Source organism: Neophocaena asiaeorientalis, unplaced genomic scaffold, assembly GCF_003031525.2.
Source record: "Neophocaena asiaeorientalis asiaeorientalis breed wild unplaced genomic scaffold, Neophocaena_asiaeorientalis_V1.1 scaffold697, whole genome shotgun sequence".
Classification (NCBI taxonomy): Eukaryota; Metazoa; Chordata; class Mammalia; order Artiodactyla; family Phocoenidae; genus Neophocaena; species Neophocaena asiaeorientalis.
In genome coordinates, this window is record NW_020175534.1 from 133,268 (window position 1) to 152,124 (window position 18,857).

Genomic DNA, 18,857 nt, shown 5'->3' on the forward strand with positions numbered 1-18,857 from the left:
GAAACAATTTTTTACTATCATAGTCCAAAATGATGTTTTATAACTACATCATTCCTTCAGTATTTTGTAGTTGACATTCTATAAGAAAGGACTTTTCTCCCCCATCCTCCCATCTTGCCCCCCACTCATTTCTTACAATGTGGAAAGGTATTTAGAAGCTAAAGTCTCAGTGCTACTAATAGATTATTGCTTTTAGGTCCTTTCAGATATATAGACATAGCTATGTATATAACTATATATAGTATATATAACTATATGTAGTTGTATATAAGTATATATAGACATATAAAACTCTGTATGGGGTTGTGTATTTTTTTCAAGTGTTTATAATGTGTTCAATCCCAATTTAGTCACACAGGATTTTTCCTTGCCTTCTTCTATTCCCTATTTGTATCACTTCCTTCCACATTGACAACCCTCTCTCCCAATGTTGTCTTCTCTCCTCCTCTTTCTCCCCTTCCTTTCCTCTTCTCCATTCCCCTTCCCTCCCATTGGTTGTCAGGCTGGAGGAGCACAATGCAGGCATCAAAGATTTAATATCAAACTTTAGAAAATGTCACAGAAAATGAAAACAGGCTTCTGGAAAGTGAGAAGGGCTTGATCCAAGAGGAAGAGGAATAATTGTAGGCACTCAGAGCCTCGAGTGACCTTGGCTCAGCGGCAGCTGCAGGGACCCTGTACCACCCTCGTATTTGTCTGAGCCTTCCGTGGCAGAAGAAGCCTCAGACCCTGCGCTGAGTCCCAGCCAACCTTCCTTGATGCTGCCACACAGTTTCCTATGAAAGTCATATTGACATTTTCTTCCAAGCTATGTCCAACATTTCTTTTTCTGTTGGATAGTGAACACGAGGTCTGGGTTCAAGCAGTGATTCTTCTGTCAGTATCAGACTCTGCAACAGGAGAAAAATCATATTTTTCAAGTAAAGTAAACAAATTTCAAGTTTGCCTAAAGAAGAGAATGAAAAACCTACTTCTTTAAGATTGAACTTTGGGATTCTGAGTAAGGAGGTCTCTGAGTAAATGTTGAAAAGTGATTTCTTGGTTTTTAAAGTTTCCTTGGTGGAATGGACAATTATATTGCTTTATGAAAGAGAGGGAAGGATATTTTATGCATAAATATTTTTCTTTTATTCTGCCCATGTCCTTAGTTTAAATTCTTAGAAGATAGATTACTATCTTCATAAATCTATGAATCTATGTCCTGTTATAGCTATACATTATTGGAACTGAGTTTTAACAATTTTAAAAGCTGTTTTGTAATTGAAAGTACATTGCTACAAGCTAATTTTTTAAAGTTTATTTTTAGTTATTTTAATTACAATTGCATAGTCTTTGATTACCAGGAACTTCACAATTAGTTTTGCTTCCACTTTTTTGCTTAGTTTTTAAATTAAGTAATTAATTTATCTGTCTGTCTATCTATTGGCTGTGCCACGTGGCTTGTGGGATCTTAGTTCCCCGACTGGGGATTGAACCCAGGCCCCTGTGGTGAAAGCACTGAGTCCTAACCACTGGACTGCCAGGGAATTCCCTGTTTTTGTTTTTAAATTAAAGTGTTTTATTTACAGAAAAGGATTACAGAAAAGTCCAGAAAAGGATTAATACAATTTTATGAACACAATTTTGTTGGTAATAATTAACAGAATCAAGAGTAGTTTAATATATAATATCATTTGGTATATAATACACATTAAAATAGTTTTCGTTTTATGAAAGTTTATAAGTTTATCCATTAGTTTTCATGTTAACTCTATCCATTAGTATTTTATATTCCTTTTTTTAAACAAATCTAAAACTAAGGCAGTATACATGAAACAGATTTGATAAATATTTTAAAATCTTGCTATCTTCTGTATCAGATACTACTTTAATTTTAGAACCATCTTCAAATAAAATAGTCTGTCCATTATAATTCCTAAATGAATGAGTTAAGCATCAAATGGACATCATAATATGTAGAAGAAACTGTCATAAAATTTTAATGGAAAATATTGCATTAGCAATATCATAAATTAACAAAGAATTTTTAAAGAGTATTGCATGAAGTAAGGTACATTAAATGTTTTGTAATGATTAGGTCTAGAATATTTTTTACTTGCATTCTTGTTCATATAGTTTAAAACACTAAAGCACTGACTTGAATGAAAGAGGACTATATTAAAATGAATAAGATTGCAGCATATGCCATTTTAAGAATAAAAGAAAGATGGACTAAGTGCTTTGATTTTATGTTCTCCATTCAAGTAGTCTTCAGTGTTTCTGTTATCTTTGAATAACAAAAAGGATTCTTTAAGTACTGTGTGGGAAAAAAAGACCACCTTTTTACTCATAGAAGAATCTAATCTTATTTGGATTGAATCTTCTAGATGTCTCAAGGCAATTCCTTTAAGTAATAGCAGTTCATTATAAGGTGGCCAAAAGTAATCACTAATTTTGACATATGGATCATGTGGGACATCAAAAAATCTATTTATATGAATCTCTAACATTTCATGTAATGCTATTAGTTATGCAGTTGATTTTTTAATGTTTTTCTTTTTTCCTCTATATTTTTGTTATTTTAAAATTTCTTTTTAATTTATTTTCAAAAAAATTTTTGAAGTATATTTGCTGTATAAAACTGTATGTTACAGGTGTACAATATAGTGATTCACAGTTTTTAAATGTTATGCCTTATTTATGGTTATAAAATATTGGCTATATTCCCTGTGTTGTGCAATATATCCTTGTAGCTTATTTTATCAATAATAGTTTGTGCCTCTTAATCTGATACCCCTATATTGCCCCTCTGCCCTTCATTCTCCCCACTGGTAACCACTAGTTTGTTCTCTATAGCTGTGAGTCTGCTGCATTTTTGTTGTTGTTATATTCACTAACTTATTGTATTTTTAGGTTCCACATATAAGTGATATCATACGGTATTTGTCTTTCTCTGACTAGTTTCACTTATCATAATACCTTCCAAGTCTATCCATGTTGCTGCAAATGGCAAATTTTTGTTCTTGTCCATGTATATATGGAGCAAAATATATGTTCCATATATACATACAATGGAATGTTACTCAGCCTCTTTATCCATTCATTTGTTGATGGACACTTAGGTTGCTTCTATATCTTGACTGTCTTAAGTAATGCTGCTATGAACATTGCGGTGCATGTATCTTTTTTAATTAGTGTTTTTGTTTTTTATGGATATATACCCTGGAGTGGAATTGCTGGGACATATGTTAGCACTATTTTTAGTTTTTTTTGAGAAACCTCCAAACTGTTTTTCACAGTGGCTGTACCAATTTACATTCAAACTGGCATTGTATGAGGGTTCTCTTTTTCAAGTCCTGGCTAACATTTATTATTTGTGGATTGTTTTTTTTTTTTTTTTTTTTTTTTTTTTTTGTATTTTGGCTGCACCACACGGCATGCAGGATGGTTCCCCAACAAGGGGATTGAACCCAGACCACTGCAGTGAAAGTGCCAAATCCTATCCACTAGGCCACCAGGGAACTCCCTTATTTGTGCTATTTTTGATGACAGCCATTCTGACAGATATGAGGTGATACCTCATTGTACTTTTGACTTGCATTTCCCTAATGATTAGCCATGTTCCCTAATGATTAGCCATGTCTTTTCACGTGCCTGTTGGCCATCTGTATGTCCTCTTTGGAAAAATGTCTATTCAGGTCTTCTGCCCATTTTTTAATCAGAAGGAGAAATTAAGGAAGCAATCCCATTTACCATCACATCAAAAAGAATAAAATACCTAAAACTAAGCCTACCTAAGGGATCAAAATACCTGTACTTGGAAAACTATAAGACACTGATGAAAGAAATTGAAGACAACACAAACAGATGGAAAGATATACTGTGTGATTGGAGTGGAAGAATCAATATTGTTAAAATGACCATATTACCCAAGGAAATCTACAGATTCAATGAAATCTCTATCAAAATACCATGGGTGGGACTTCCCTGGTGGTCCAGCAGTTAAGACTCCGTGCTTTCAATGCAGGGGGCCCAGGTTCGATCCCTGGTCAGGGAACTAGATCCCACATGCCACAATTAAAGGCCTGCATGCTGCAACTAAAATGATCCTGCATGCTACAACTAAGAATCCAGCACGCCACAGTGAAGACACTTCCTGCTGCAACTAAGGCCTGGCATAGCCAAATAAATAAATTAATAAATATATTTTTTTAAATGCCATGGGGGCTTCCCTGGTGGCACAGTGGTTGAGAGTCCGCCTGCTGATGCAGGGGACATGGGTTTGTGTCCCTGTCCAGGAAGATCCCACATGCTGCGGAGCAGCTGTGCCTGTGAGCCATGGCCGCTGAGCCTGAGCATCCAGAGCCTGTGCTCCACAACGGGAGAGGCCACACAGTGAGAGGCCCATGTACCGCAAAAAAAAAAAAAAAAAAAAATGCCATGGATAATTTTCACAGAACTAGAACAAATAATTTCAAAATTTATATGGAAATGCAAAAGGCCCCAAATAGCCAAAACAATCTTGAGAAAGGACACTTTTGGAAGAATCAGGCTCCCTGACTTCAGGCTATACACAAAGCTATGGTAATCAAAACGGTATGGTACTGGCATAAAAACAGACACACAGGTCAATGGAACAGAATAGAAAGCCCAGAACTAAACCCAGGTGCTTATACTCCATTAATCTACAACAAAGGAGGCGAGAATAGACAATGTTTTTCTTTTTCAATTTTCTATCAGTTACAGGAAAATGGTCTCAAAACTCACCCAAGGTAATCAAGAGTTTCTCCTTAAATTCTTTTTTTTAAACATCTTTATTGAAGTATAATTGCTTTACAATGTTGTGTTAGTTTCTGCTGTATAATAAAGTGAATCAGCTATATATATACATATATCCCCATATCCCCTCCCTCTTGTGTCTCCCTCCCACCCTTCCTATCCCACCCCTCTAAGTGGTCACAAAGCACTGAGCTGATCTCCCTGTGCTATGCGGCTGCTTCCCACTAGCTATCTATTTTACATTTGGTAGTGTTTATATGTCAGTGCTACTCTCTCACTTCATCCCAGCTTACCTCCCCATGTCCTCAAGTCCATTCTCTACACCTGCATCTTTATTCCTGTCCTGCCCCTAGGTTCATCAGAACCTTTTTTTTTTTTAAAGATTCTATATGTATGTGTTAGCATACAGTATCTTTTTTCTCTTTCTGACTTACTTCACTCTGTATGACAGACTCTAGGTCCATCCTCCTCACTATAAATATCTCAGTTTCGTTTCTTTTTATGGCTGAGTAATATTCCATTGTATATATGTGCCACATCTTCTTTACCCATTCATCTGTCGATGGACACTTAGGTTGCTTCCATGTCCTGGCTACTGTAAATAGTGCTGCAGTGGACATTGTGATACATGACTCATTTTGAATTATGGTTTTCTCAGGGTATATGCCCAGTAGTGGGATTGCTGGGTCATATGATAGTTCTATTTGTAGTTTTTTAAGGAACCTCCATACTGTTCTCCATAGTGGCTCTATCAATTTACATTCCAACAAACAGTGAGAGAGGGTTCCCTTGTCTCCACACCCTTAATTCTTTTATATTAAGCATTTTTGTTTTCAGCTTATTAAAGGTTCTCAATTCAGAAAAAAATGTCACTATGTGATGTTTCATTGTTTACTATATTAAGAGATTCCAGTATCTGTTGCTGTTCATTCAGCCACTATTTTTTCTTTATCTTTTCATTCTTTGACATTACCATTCTAGACAGTACCATTTGTAGTTCATGTCTTAATTTTTGGAACTCTTCTTTTCCTAATGTTACCAGAACATCTTCATTCAGTGGGATTAATTTAGGAGTTTCTTTCTGCCATTGACTAATTCCAGTGGTGGTTAAACATTTCACTGACATAATTAATGATAACTGAGCATTTGAATCAGTGAATGTCTCAGTTCCAGCAAGCAATGTCTTATTCTGACATTCTTCCACATCATTTCATATTTCTTCACTTTCTTTGGTAAGTTCTTCTTCAGCATCTCTAGTGTCTTCCACATCTGTAGTACACTCTGTATCTTGCTGATTCAGTGACTTGCACTTATAATTTTCTTAGCCTTATGATAATTTTAAAAGTTTTGGGACCTTGGGCAATCCCTTAAACCAGTGGTCCTCAACATTTTGGCACCAGGGACTGGTTTCATGGAAGACAGTTTTTCCACAGACCAGGGTGGTGGGGAGGATGGTTCAGGCGGTAATGTGAGAGATGGGGAGCAGCAGATGAAGCTTCGCTGGCTCACCCGCCACTCTCGTCCTGCTGTGTGGCCCAGTTCCTAACACGCCGCGGACCGGTACCAGTCCACAGCCCAGGGATTGGGGACCCCTACCTTATACTATCTGTGCATGAGTTTCCTTATCACTCTATTCAGAGAATGTGCTAGAGAATAAAGGAGTACTTGAAGGGAAGCCGTCAAGTTAATCAGTTTCCTCAGTTCCCTACCACTTTGTCTTTCCCTCCTAACAGGTGGGTTTTTGGAGCTGTCATTGGTGCAGGAGCTAGATAAGAGTGGCACTTGAGGCCTGGCTGGACTTTGGGCAATTCCCAATTCCAGCACGTGGGAAGTTTTCCCCCACACCACCAAGCAATTCTCTAGGTGTCCTGCAATTCAACTCAATTCTGACATTATCTATCCAGTGATAGCATCAGATTCCACAGGTTAAGGACTCAGTCTCACAAGACTGCCCCGTTCTGCTTCAGATATCAATCACAAGTTTAGGTTGTCACCTGTGTCTCTGATCAACTGGCTAAAAATCAGAGGTTCCTACGATCCCCTCCTTGGGTTCAATTAATTTGCTAAAATGGCTCACAAGACTTAGAAAACCAATTTACTCACTAGATTATCAGTTTATTACAAAGGATATTAAAAGTTAGGAATCAGCAGCGATAGGAACAGATACCTAGAGTAAGGTCCTGAACAAAGGAACTTCTGTCCCCATGGAGTTTGGGTCCAGCACCGTGGCGAATGGAAGTGTTCTAGTTCACAAACCTAGAAGTTTTAGAAACCCCATCCTTTTGTTTTTTTATGGAGTCTTCATTATATAGGCATGGTTGATTAAATCATTGGCCACTGGAGATTGATTTTAATTTCAGCCCCTCTCCCCTCCTCAGAGGTCTGGGGATGGGACTGAAAGTTCCAGCTCTCTTATCAATTGGTTATCTTGGCAACCAAGCCAGCCCTCACCCTTTCCGACCTTCCAAAGTCACCGTATTAACATAACAAAAGATACCTTTTTCAATCTCAGCACCAGAAATTCCAAGGGTTTTAGGAGCTCTGTGCCAGAAAGGGGGACCAAATATATATTTCTTATTCTAAGTTGCAGTATCACAGGTATCCAGCTCCTAAGTGTTGCAGGAAAGAAAGTGGGGCCGGAGAGAATGGTAACATCCCAGGTCACATCCAAGTCCCTGGGATAGCCACCGAGTGTGGGTTCTTGGCTTCACACAGGAAAGAATTCAAGAGCAAGCCATAGTAAGGTGAAAGAAGGTTTATTTAGGGAGATACATACTCCATAGAGTGTGGGCCATCTCAGAAGGGGAGAGGCACTAGGATACAGGGTTGTCAGTTTTTACAGGGGTGGGTAATTTCATAGACTAATGAATGGGAGGATTATTCCAACTATTTTGGGGAAGGGGTGGGGATTTCTAGGAATTGGGCTACCACCTGCGTTTTGGCCTTTTATAGTCATTGGCCTCAGAACTGTCTTGGTGCCTGTGGGTGTGTCCTTTAGCTGATATATTACAATGAGCATATACTGAGACTCAAGGTCTAGTGGAAGTCAATCATCCACCATCTTTGACCTAGTTGGTTCTAACCAGTTTATGTCATGTCCCCAATGGCTATCATTCTTTTAAAGGTTGTGCCTTGCCCCCTTCCTATCTTACCAGCAGTAAGGGGTCTCTCCTTCAGGGCTGGGGCTCCATATCCTGTGAAATGCCAGGCAGCCCCAGTGGCAAGTTGCCACCATTATGGCACTCTCCTCAGCCCATCACTTACCACCACAGAGCCACTGCTTCTGTTTTTTAGTTTTGCCTGTTGGCCCTCCTCTACTAAGCCCTTGTTTATACTAGCAATGATGCCAGATACACTAAATGGTTTCTAGCTTATTTCAGTCTTCTTTGTTAATTATACTGTGCCTCCCAGCAGTGAGAGTCATTGATTCCGTAATGTTGATTGAATGTTTACTCTTTGTCAGCCCATTTGTGGAATTGTTGACAAAACAGCTATGACTCTTGTGGGGAGCTAGTTTGGAAAAGAGACAGGGCAAACAATCAGACAACTTGCTGTCTACAAGAGGACAATGAGCTAAGTGCCTGGTGTTTAGGAGCCTAGTGGAGGGTGATCAGGAAGAGATTCTTAGGAAAGTCAATAATTGGGTTGGGGCTCAGGGGTAAGCCCATGGTTTGGAAATAGAGGGATTTGATGGAAGTTCACAGACAAGGAAACTGAACACATCAGAGGCATTACCAAAAAGCAAAAGACCTGCCTCACAAACATATGGAGAGAGAAGGGAGAGCAAAAGTTTGGGATTTAACATGTATATGGGCCCCATAGAGTAGAGGGAACATGGCATTCATTGAAGGATTTTTATCAGTGTTGTTCTCTGGTGAGATATGGATAAGTCTACAGGATAATTGGAGAAACAGAAAGAATGGGATCATAGAGATACATTTGGGACTGATTCAAACTGTATTCATTTATACTGAGGGTCAGCAAAGTACAACCTGTAGTCAAATCCACACCTCTGCCTTGTATGTATAAGGCTTGTGAAATAAAATTGGTTTTTATATTTTTAAGTAGTTGAGAAAAATCAGAGTACTATTTCTTCAAATTTCAGTGTCCATAGTAAAGTTTTATTGGAATACAGTCGTGCAAATTTGTTTACACATTGTCTATGGCTGCTTTCACACTACAACAGCAAAGTTGAGTAGTTGTTACAGAGACCTATATCTCTTAAGGCTTAAAATATTTACAGCTCTTTACAGAAAAGGATTACTAACCTGTAATTTACAGAATTAAACTATTTTTGTTGAATGCCCATGTCAAGGCAGGCTATCAGTTATTCATGTATATGTTGTAGGGGATCACAAGTTAAGAATACAAGAGCTTCCATTTTGGTGGAAGTTAAATTTTACTTAATAGGTGGGTTTATTTGAAATCTAGATAGAAATACTGGCATATGGAATGTGAATTATGTTATGGCATCTCTGCCTCTGAAAACCTCCTGAGAGACTTCCTGAAGGTAATGCTGTCCAAACTGAGACAAGGATGGAGAGAGGTTAGAGGCCAGAGGCCAGAGTCTGAGCTGAAATTCGGATGTGAAAGGACCATGGAGGAATGGGGAGTGTTTCTGTTACCAGGTTCGTCGACTGAACCCACGCTGGGGTCCTAGCCTGGCTGAGACCCCTTGTCTCAGCCAGGGAGGTTCTTTTTCTGATCGGATCCATGCAGTCAATAATGAAACTGATGCTGAGACTGGAACAGCAGTGGCCAAAGAATGGAGAAGCAGGAACCTAGTTCACAACTCAACTTCTCAACCCAATTCAGGCAGAGACACCAAATATATAGGAGAGTCGAAATAAAAGGGAGGGTTTTGGAAAGAGTGGGAGGGATATTCATGAGTTATCTGAGACAGATGAGTGGTTTGGACCCAAAACTGATGCAACTCTCCTTTTTAGTCCTTGTGTGGAATTTTCTGGTTGTTGTCGTGGCAATCATCAGCTGTTCTGGTGGTGGTGGGTGTGTCATTTAGCTAATGTGTTACTGTGAGTGTATAATGAGGCTCAAGGTCTACTGGAGGTTGAATCTTCTGCCATCTTGGGCCTAGTTGGTTCCAAACAGTTCTTGTCATTTTTTGTCTATGCAGCTTCCTCCTGAAACTTAGATTAAGTGTAATTGGTTTCCATTTGAGAGAGTGGCAGGGGTATGATTCTTGGGCAACAACCTTGGTAACATTTCTTGTCTTGTTTGTGAAGTGGAAAGCATTTTTGGAACAGGGTAGGGAAGGGAGAGGAGACATTGAAGGATCCCAAGGAGAATGATCCATGCCAAGTCCTCTAGATTGGAGATCGCTTTGCTCTAAATATGTCATTTCTAGCATGCGTGACCTATTTGGAGTAAACACAATCAAGGGAGGTTCTAAACAGGAGAGCTTTCAGTGCAATGGTATCTGAAAAGTTGCCCTCAAATAAGGTTAGGTATTAGAAAGCTCTTCCTGCTTTTGAGAAAAGTGAACTTTGGGTGTTCACTCTTTGGGACTATGGCAGAGAAGTATTATAAATTGTGTGGCTTATATTCTTTCTCCTTTTTGCACTCTTCCTGCTCCTTCCCACTGAAGATTCCCATGAGTGGCCTCTGAATTGTGTAATTAATGAACCTCTTGCTGAAATATACACTTACTTATATTCCATGATTTTGTGTAAAACTTGTCTTTAAGAATCAGGGACAGCTTAACATGCCCTTTGGCATCAAGATCTGGGAGGCCAAGTTTGGTGTCTTATAAACTTTCAGGGAACCCAGATTCCTGATATCTGGTAAGAAGGGTGGTACTGAAATGTGAAGGTGTTGGGAATCAGAGTCTCAGTGGAGGGGAGACAGATTTTGATCATAGTGCACGTTTGGACCAACGGACTAATGATGGTTGGGGCCAGGGTAGTGGGGACCAAAGAAATATTTTACTTATTTTAAATTATCAACAGAATTTATTGTTGATACAAATGTTAATTAAATATATTTTACCAATAACTTATAAAGCAATTGATAGAACCAAAACAATTTCCCTCTAAAGGTATAATACTGACTTTTTTGTATTTTTAAAAAATTTGCATCTGGTCTTGCTTTTCATGAATCTAATAATTTGCTTACTCATCATAATGCTAGGCACTATTATTTTTTATTGTGGTAAAATTCATGTTACATAAAATTTACCATTTAAATGTACAGCTCAGTGGCATTGTGTGTCACCTTGTTCTGCAATCATCAACCATACATCTCCAGAACTCTTGCAAAACTGAAATGGTACCCACTAAACACAATTCCCCATTACTCCCTATTCCCAGCCCCTAGCAATGACCATTCTGCTTTCTGTCTCTATGAATCTGACTACTCTAGGTATCTCATATAAGTAGAATCATACAATATTTGTTCTTTGCTGTCTGGCATATTTCACTCACATAATGGCCTGACATTTCATCCATGTTGTAGCTATGTGTCACAATTTTCTTCCTTTCCAAGGTTGAATAATATTCCCTGGTATGTATATACCACATGTACATACCACATATGGTATTTCTGTTTTCTTTTGTTTTTTTCCCCCAGAAATAACATAGAGATGAATCCATAACAGATGCACCATTTTACCTTCCCAAGGGCAAGGCACAAGAGTTCCAGTTTCTCTACATCCTTGCCAACACTTTTTTTTTTTTTTTTTTTTTTGCGGTACGCGGGCCTCTCACTGCTGCGGCCTCTCCCGTTGCGGAGCACAGGCTCCGGACGCGCAGGCTCAGCGGCCATGGCTCACGGGCCCAGCCACTCTGTGGCATGTGGGATCTTCCTGGACCGGGGCACGAACCCGCGTCCCCTGCATCGTCAGGCTGACTCCCAACCACTGTGCCACCAGGGAAGCCCATTTTTATTATTATTATTTTTAATACAATAGTTATCCTAATGGGTGTAAAGTGGTATCTTGTTGTATACTGATTTTTACTGATTGGTATATCTTCTTTGGAGAAATGTCTGTTCATGTTATTTCCCCATTTCTTAATCAGGTTGCTTTGTTGAGTTGTAGGAGTTCTTTATATACTTTGGATATCAGTTTATAAGATTGCAAATATTTTCTTCTGTGGGTTGCTTTTTTCACTCTGTTGATTTGGTACACAGAAGTTTTTAATTTTGATATACTCAAGTTAATTTATTTTTCTTTTGTTTCCTGTGCTTTTGGTGTCATATTCAAGAAATTGTTGTCAAATCTAATATTACAAAGCATTTCTCAATGCTTTCTAAGAGATTTATAGTTTTAGCTTCTAAGTTTAGGTCTTTGATCCATTATGAGTTAATTTTTGTGTATGATGTAAGGTAAGGGCCCAACTTCATTTTTTTTGTTTTTGCATGTGGCTTTCCAATTTTCCCTGCACCATGTGTTGAAAAGACTGTTCTTTTCCTATTGAATGGACTTTACACCCTTGTTGAAATAATTTGACCTATATGCAAAGGTTTATTTCTTGGCTCTCTATTCCATTGGTCTATATGGTTTGCATTCTTCTTTAAAAATATTTTTTAGGCTTTACATTTCAGAAGCAGCATTCCTAGTACAGCATATAGGAATAAATACAGCGGGAAAGATTTTTTCAAGTTTTATTCAGAAATAATTGCCAGACATCTCTTTATAAGTTTAAGATGTTATACCATGATGGTTTCATTTACATATATTGTGAAACGAAGATTTTAAAAAATATTTATTTATTTATTTGGCTGCTCTGGGTCTTAGTTGCAGCATGTGGGATATTTGTTGCGGCATGCGGGATCTTAGTTGCGGCATGCGGGATCTAGCTCCCTGATCAGGGATGAACCTGGACCCTCTGCATTGGGAGCATGGAGTGTTAACTACTGGACCACCAGAGAAGTCTATGAAAGGAAGATTGTTAATTACACTATTCTGACTAGGAATCCCTGACAACTTGTGTGATGTAAGTCAGGTGACTAACATAGAGATCAGCAAACTTTTTCTCTAAAGGGCCAATTTTTTGGAGAGACAGAGATTTATTTTAAGAAATTGACTCATGTGATTGTGGAGGCTGGCAAATCCAAAATCTGCAGGGTAAACTAGCAGGTTGGAGACCCAGGGAAGGGTTGATGTTACAGCTTGAGTCCAAAGGCCATCTACTGGCAGAATTCTGTCTTTCTTAGGGTACCTCAGTCTGCTTTTGCTTAAGACCTTCAGCTGATTTAATGAGACTTATTTACATTATGGGGAATAATCAGCTTTACTCTAAGTCTACTGATTTAAATGTTAATCCCATCTGAAGAATATTTTCACAGCAACATACAGGTAGTGTATGTATACAGGTAGTGTTTGACCAAATATCTGGGTACTGTGTCCTAGTCAATTTGACACATAAAATTACCCACACAGTCAGATAGTAAATATTTTTGGCTTTGTGGACAAAATAGTTTCTGCTGTGTAGGGGAGGAAAAAGCTTTCCTCAGTCTTCCCCCTGGCTAGGTCTGAAAATTAAACTGAAAAAGGCATGCAAATTTATTTATGACTTAAAAAAATTTTTTTGGCAGCACCGCAGGGCTTGCGGGATCCTAGTGCCCTGACCCGGGATGGAACCCCGGATCCTCGGCGGTGAAAGCATGGAGTCCTAACTACTGGACTGCTAGGGAATTCCCCATGCAAATTTATTTAATGTGAGTTTTGTGTGACATGGGAGACTTCATTTCTAAGGAAATTAATACCTGTAGAAACAGACCTTGAGTATTTTTATGCTAGGTTTAATGAGGAATAGGCAGTTGTATAGAAGTATAAGTCAGAGAGGATGAGGTTAGTGTAGAAAACTGGGGAAAATTTATTAAAACCTGTTTGTTCTGATTCTTCTTGGCATCCTTTTGTCTTTGGAAATAAGGATGATCCTTCCCCCAGGGTATAGGGAGGGCACATCTCACATGAGGCTTTTATGACTTGTTTCAGAGGAAGAGGGTTGGGAAAAGATCAAAGTGACCTTCCTGCTTCTGCCATTTTCTCAAACACCTTGAGTTTAAAATATTCAATATGCCAAGGTGCCGTATGTTGGGGTAGTATGCCCTTAACCCCATCGGTTGTTACTACTCAACTGTGCAGCTGTAGCCATAGCTAATATGTAAACAAATGTACAAAGCTGCTGGGGGATAATAGAAAAAAATATATATCAGTCTCTGCTCCCAGTTCCTGGCATAGACCTCCTAAAACCTTTTAAATTTCCTAAGTAATAAGAACACTAGGAGCATCTCTTTTTCTAATATTTGGTCTTTGACCTCATCCTTGTCACAGGGCTCCTAAATCTCTTGTAAGTTCCTACATGATAAGAACACTTGGAGCATCTTCTATTCTAATGAGGTGACTCTGGGTGGGCTCCTGGGTGGCTCCTGGTCACCAGAAAGACAAAGCCATGCTCAGAAGCTTGGAATTGTTCAGACCCACCCTGCACGTCTCCTTAATAATTGACCATGCCTACGTGAGGAAGCTACCATAAAAATCCCCAAAGTACAGTGTTCCAAGAGCTTCTAGGTTGGTGAACATATCAATGTACTGGGAGGGTAATGCACCCCAGGTTCATGGGACAAAACCTCCTATGCTTGGGACCCTCCCAGACCTCACCGTAAGTATCTCTTCATCAGGCTATTCAGCTGTATCATTTATCATATCCTCTAATAAACCATGAAATGTAAGTAAAATTTTCCCTAAGTTCTGTGAGTTGCTCTAGCAAATTAATTGAACCTGAAGTGGGAGGAGGTTATAGGAACCTCCAATTTGTAGCCAAGCCAGACAGAAGCGTCAACTGGAAAAAAAAAAAAGCACAACCTAAAAGTTGAGAATTATGTTTTATTCAGCAGATTTTCTGAGGACTTAAGCCTAGAAGACAGCCCCTCAGATAGTTCTGAAGGACTGTTCCCCAGAGGTAAAGGAGGAGCCAGGATATATAGAAATTTTTGCAAAAAACAAACAAACAAAAACTCTCCCAAAACCAGGTAGTGGGAACATTAAAAGATTACTGTTAATTAAAGAAAAAACAGCTATCTCAAGTTAATGAATTTAACACTTTTCTTTGGGAAGATGCAAGAGTCTGGGCTCATTGAAATCATTCTTTTGATATGCACCTTAACCATCTAGGGGATGGCATCCTGTTTTTCTCCATCCTGAATCCCCTCAGGGTACACAGTTGGGGGCGGCTGCTGTGGCTGATGGCTTCATGGTGGCAACATCCTTTGTTTACTAATATGGCAGTCTACATTCTCTGTCCACAGAAGTTATGGGTAACCTGGGGACATGTTCCTTGCATTTGGAATCTGATGTGGGGTGGGAGCAGTCTTGTGGGACTGAACTGTGAGATCTGACCTGTGGGATCACACTATATCGAGGTGGTTAGTGTTAGAATTGAGTTAAACTGTAAGACACCCAGCTGGTGTAATGGATAACTGCTTGTTGTAGAGAAAACCCCACACACATTTGGTGACAAAAGTGTCAGAAGTGAAGTATTGTATGTGAGTCTGGTAATTGTGTAAGGCTAAAGGAGAAACACACAGGAGTTAGGGACCTGGATTTATCCCTACTCAGGGAAAGCCTGGGTTTTTCTTTTTTAAAATAAATAAATAAATTTATTTATTTATTTTTGGCTGCATTGGGTCTTTGTTGCTGCGCGCGGGCTTTCTCTAGTTGCGGCGAGCAGGGGCTACTCTTCGTAGCGGTGCACAGATTTATTGTGGTGGCTTCTCTTGTTGTGGAGCACGGGCTCTAGGTGCGCGGGCTTCAGTAGTTGTGGCACACCGGCTCAGTAGTCGTGGTTCGCGGGCTCTAGAGCGCAGGCTCGGTAGCTGTGGCACAGGGGCTTAGTTGCTCTGCGGCAACTGGGTTTTTCTATTCAGGCATGTTCTGCATGCACTTTATTCCTGGATACTGAAATTTGAACTTCATATAATTTTCATGTGTCACAAAATAGTCTTTCTTTTGATTCCCTCCCAACTGTTTAAAAAATGCATAGGCTGTAGGTGGGATTTGATGTAGTTATCTGACAGTCTGGAGAATTCTTGTCCCAAAGCCTGGAGACACAGTGAGAATGTGTGCAAAATCTGTGGGTGGAAGAGTGTCTTTTTATTGCTTGTGTCCTGTTTGACCATTTTCTAGAGGAGTAGGTACTTTCTTCCTCTGTTCAGTCTCTCCCTGAGTTGGTTCTGGGATTTTCCAAGAAGGCTGCTAATAGGATAATCTTCCTCCTGCACTTCCCAGGGTCAGGGAGGGATCCTGCAGCAAAGATTTCTCTCTCCTATTCAGCTTTCTTGTGAACCAATTGTGCATGTAGTGAAAGACTGCCACCCAGTGCCTTAAGCAAGGAGCCTAAGGGGGCAGTTTTTGGGCTTTTGTGCTGTTTTCTCTTTTCGCCCAGCTCTCTGCTTGGGCTTGAGGTTCATATATGTGGATTTGTCACATCCTTTGTGGAATAAAAATTATAGGGAAGAGAGCCATTACCCCTACGAGACAGTCATTACAGCACACAGTAGTGGTTAAGAGCAGAGGCACAGGAACCAGGGTGCTGGGCTTGACTCTGGGTTCAACCACCTGTGAACTGTGTGACTTTTGAGTGTGGTTCTTCACTGCTCTGGGTCTGCTTATTAATCTGTAAAAGGGTTGGAGATTGGAAATAACTTATATGGTTGTTATTTGGACTAGTGTTAAAGTACTTCATAATGACTGGGCATCCTTGCACTTTTTTTCTTTGAGGTTCTCTTTTCCTTATTGATTTCTATAAGTTCTTAATGTAGTGGGTAGATAATTAATTCATTATCTAAGTATATAGCAAATGAGTTCTCTTGTCTTTTTTCTTTTAACTTTGTTTGTTGTGTCTTTTGCCAGACAAGTTTCCTTGAACAACTTTTTCTGTACCCTTTACTTTTTATTTCATACAGTTCATAAATTTGAATTACAGAAAAAAATCTTTTAAATTAGAATTAGAGAATTTTTCAGTGGGATGTCTCCCTTCTACTCTTGTCTGTACGCCTTCTTCTCCTTTATAGGCGGCCATGTTAGGATATTTTTGTATATCATTTTCTGATCAGTTTTATTACCTTAATCAATGTTAATTTCAGAGTAGTTTTATATTTACATAATTATTTTAAAGGTAGTACAGAGAGTTCCCTTGTACCTCATACATATATTCCCCTATTATCAATGTCTTTCTTACATTAGTATTGTACATTTGTTACAATAATGAACCAATATTGGTACATTATTATTAACAGAAGTTCATACTTTATTCATGTCCTCAGTTTCTCCATAATGTCCAGGATCTCATTCAGGATAATACATTTAGTACTTCTGTCTCAAGGCTCTTCTTGGTTGTGACAAGACTCAGAAAGTTTCTCAGCCTTTGTTTTTGATGCCCTTGACAGTTATGGGGATTACTAGTCAGGTATTTTGTAGAATGTCCCTCAATCGGGATTAAAAAAAAATGGATTTATAATGCACATACCAGAAAACCTACTTTTTAAAAATTGCACAATTCAGTGCTTTTTAATATATCCCCAATGTTTTACAACCATCCCTACTATTAATTCCAGAACATTTCATCATTCTGTAAAGAAGCATTGTAACCATTAGCAGTCAATCTCCATTTGCCCTTCTCGCATTTCCTGACAATCGCTAATCAGCTTTCTGACTCTATGGATTTGTCTATTTTGAACAATTCATTTAATGGGCTCATAAAAAATATGGCCTTTCACTTAGCATATTCAGGGTTCATCCATTTTGTAGCGTGAATCAATACTTCATTCCTTTTAATGGACAAACGCTATTCCATTGTACATTTATGCCATACCACATATTTTGTTTATCCATTCATCAGTTGATAGACATTTCGGTGTTTCCACTTTTGACTGTTATAGCATGGTTGCTATGAAAATTCATTTACAAGTTTTTGCACAGATGTATGCATTTATTTTGGGTTATATACTTAGGAGTAGAACTGTGGGGGGTCATAGGGTAACTTTATGGTTAAATTTTTAGGTACTCCCAAACTCTTTTCCTGAACTACACTACTTTACATTCCTATGAGCAGTGTTAAAAGGTTCCAGTTTCTCCATATCCTCCTTAACATGTGTTATTGTCTTTTTGATTATAGCCCTCCTAGTGAGTGTGAAGTAGTATTTCAACGAGCTATTCATTTGCATTTCGCTAAAGACTGATGATGCTGAGCATCTTTTCATGTGCTGATTGGCCATTTGTTTGCCAGTTTTGGGTGAATTATCTAATTCAAATCCTTTGCCCATTAAAATTTTGTTTTGTCTTTTTAGTGTTGAATTGTAAGTCTTCTTTTATCAGCTAGTATATGATTTGCAAATATTTGTTTTACTATTATGCTGGTCGTCTTTTCGTTTTCTTAATAGTGATCTTTGAAGCAAAAACTTTAATGTACTTGGGATGAAGTCCAATTTATCTTTTTTGTGTGTGGTTGCTTGTAAATTTGATGTCATATCTAAGAAAGCATTGCTTAAGTCAAGGTCACACAAATTTACATTTATGTTTCCTCTAAGAGATTTACATTTTACTCTTACATTTAAGTCTTTGATCCATTTTGAGTTAATTTTTGAATACGGTGTAATGTAGTTCAGATTGATTTTTGCAGACTTCAGCTTCAGTTGTACACAGAATAGTTTTAGTCCAGATTTTATGTTCTTTAAGCTCATATCTTTGAGTGTTTGAACTGGGATGTCTCGACTTTTTTTTTTTTTTTACAAAAAGGAATGGTTGGGAGACATCAGGTTCTAGCTGCACAGTCCTTATAGCTTGCTGGGAAGTTTCCTTTTCTGTATATTCATTACCAAATTGCAGGATATGCTCACCAGGCCTATAAACTGATTTAAAATATCCGCTTTCAATAAATGAGTGAGCCAAAATGGCTGCTGTCTCTAGATCGTCTGTAAGGTCAGGGATCCTGTCATGCCTTCCCCGGCATCCAAAGGCAGCTTCTGAATACTATAGAGCAATCAAGAAATTAGTAGAGTAGTCAGACTTGTCAGAAAGAGCAGGCTAGAAAAGGGTGAAGAAGAGTCAGGAAACTGACAGTCAAGTACATTAGATCTTA

General features: G+C 38.7%; 1 pseudogene; it reads right to left on the reverse strand.

Annotated features, from left to right (window-relative positions):
• Positions 1 to 785: 785 nt before the first annotated feature.
• LOC112390318 (centromere protein K-like) lies at positions 786 to 9,473 on the reverse strand (annotated as a pseudogene).
• Positions 9,474 to 18,857: the final 9,384 nt, after the last annotated feature.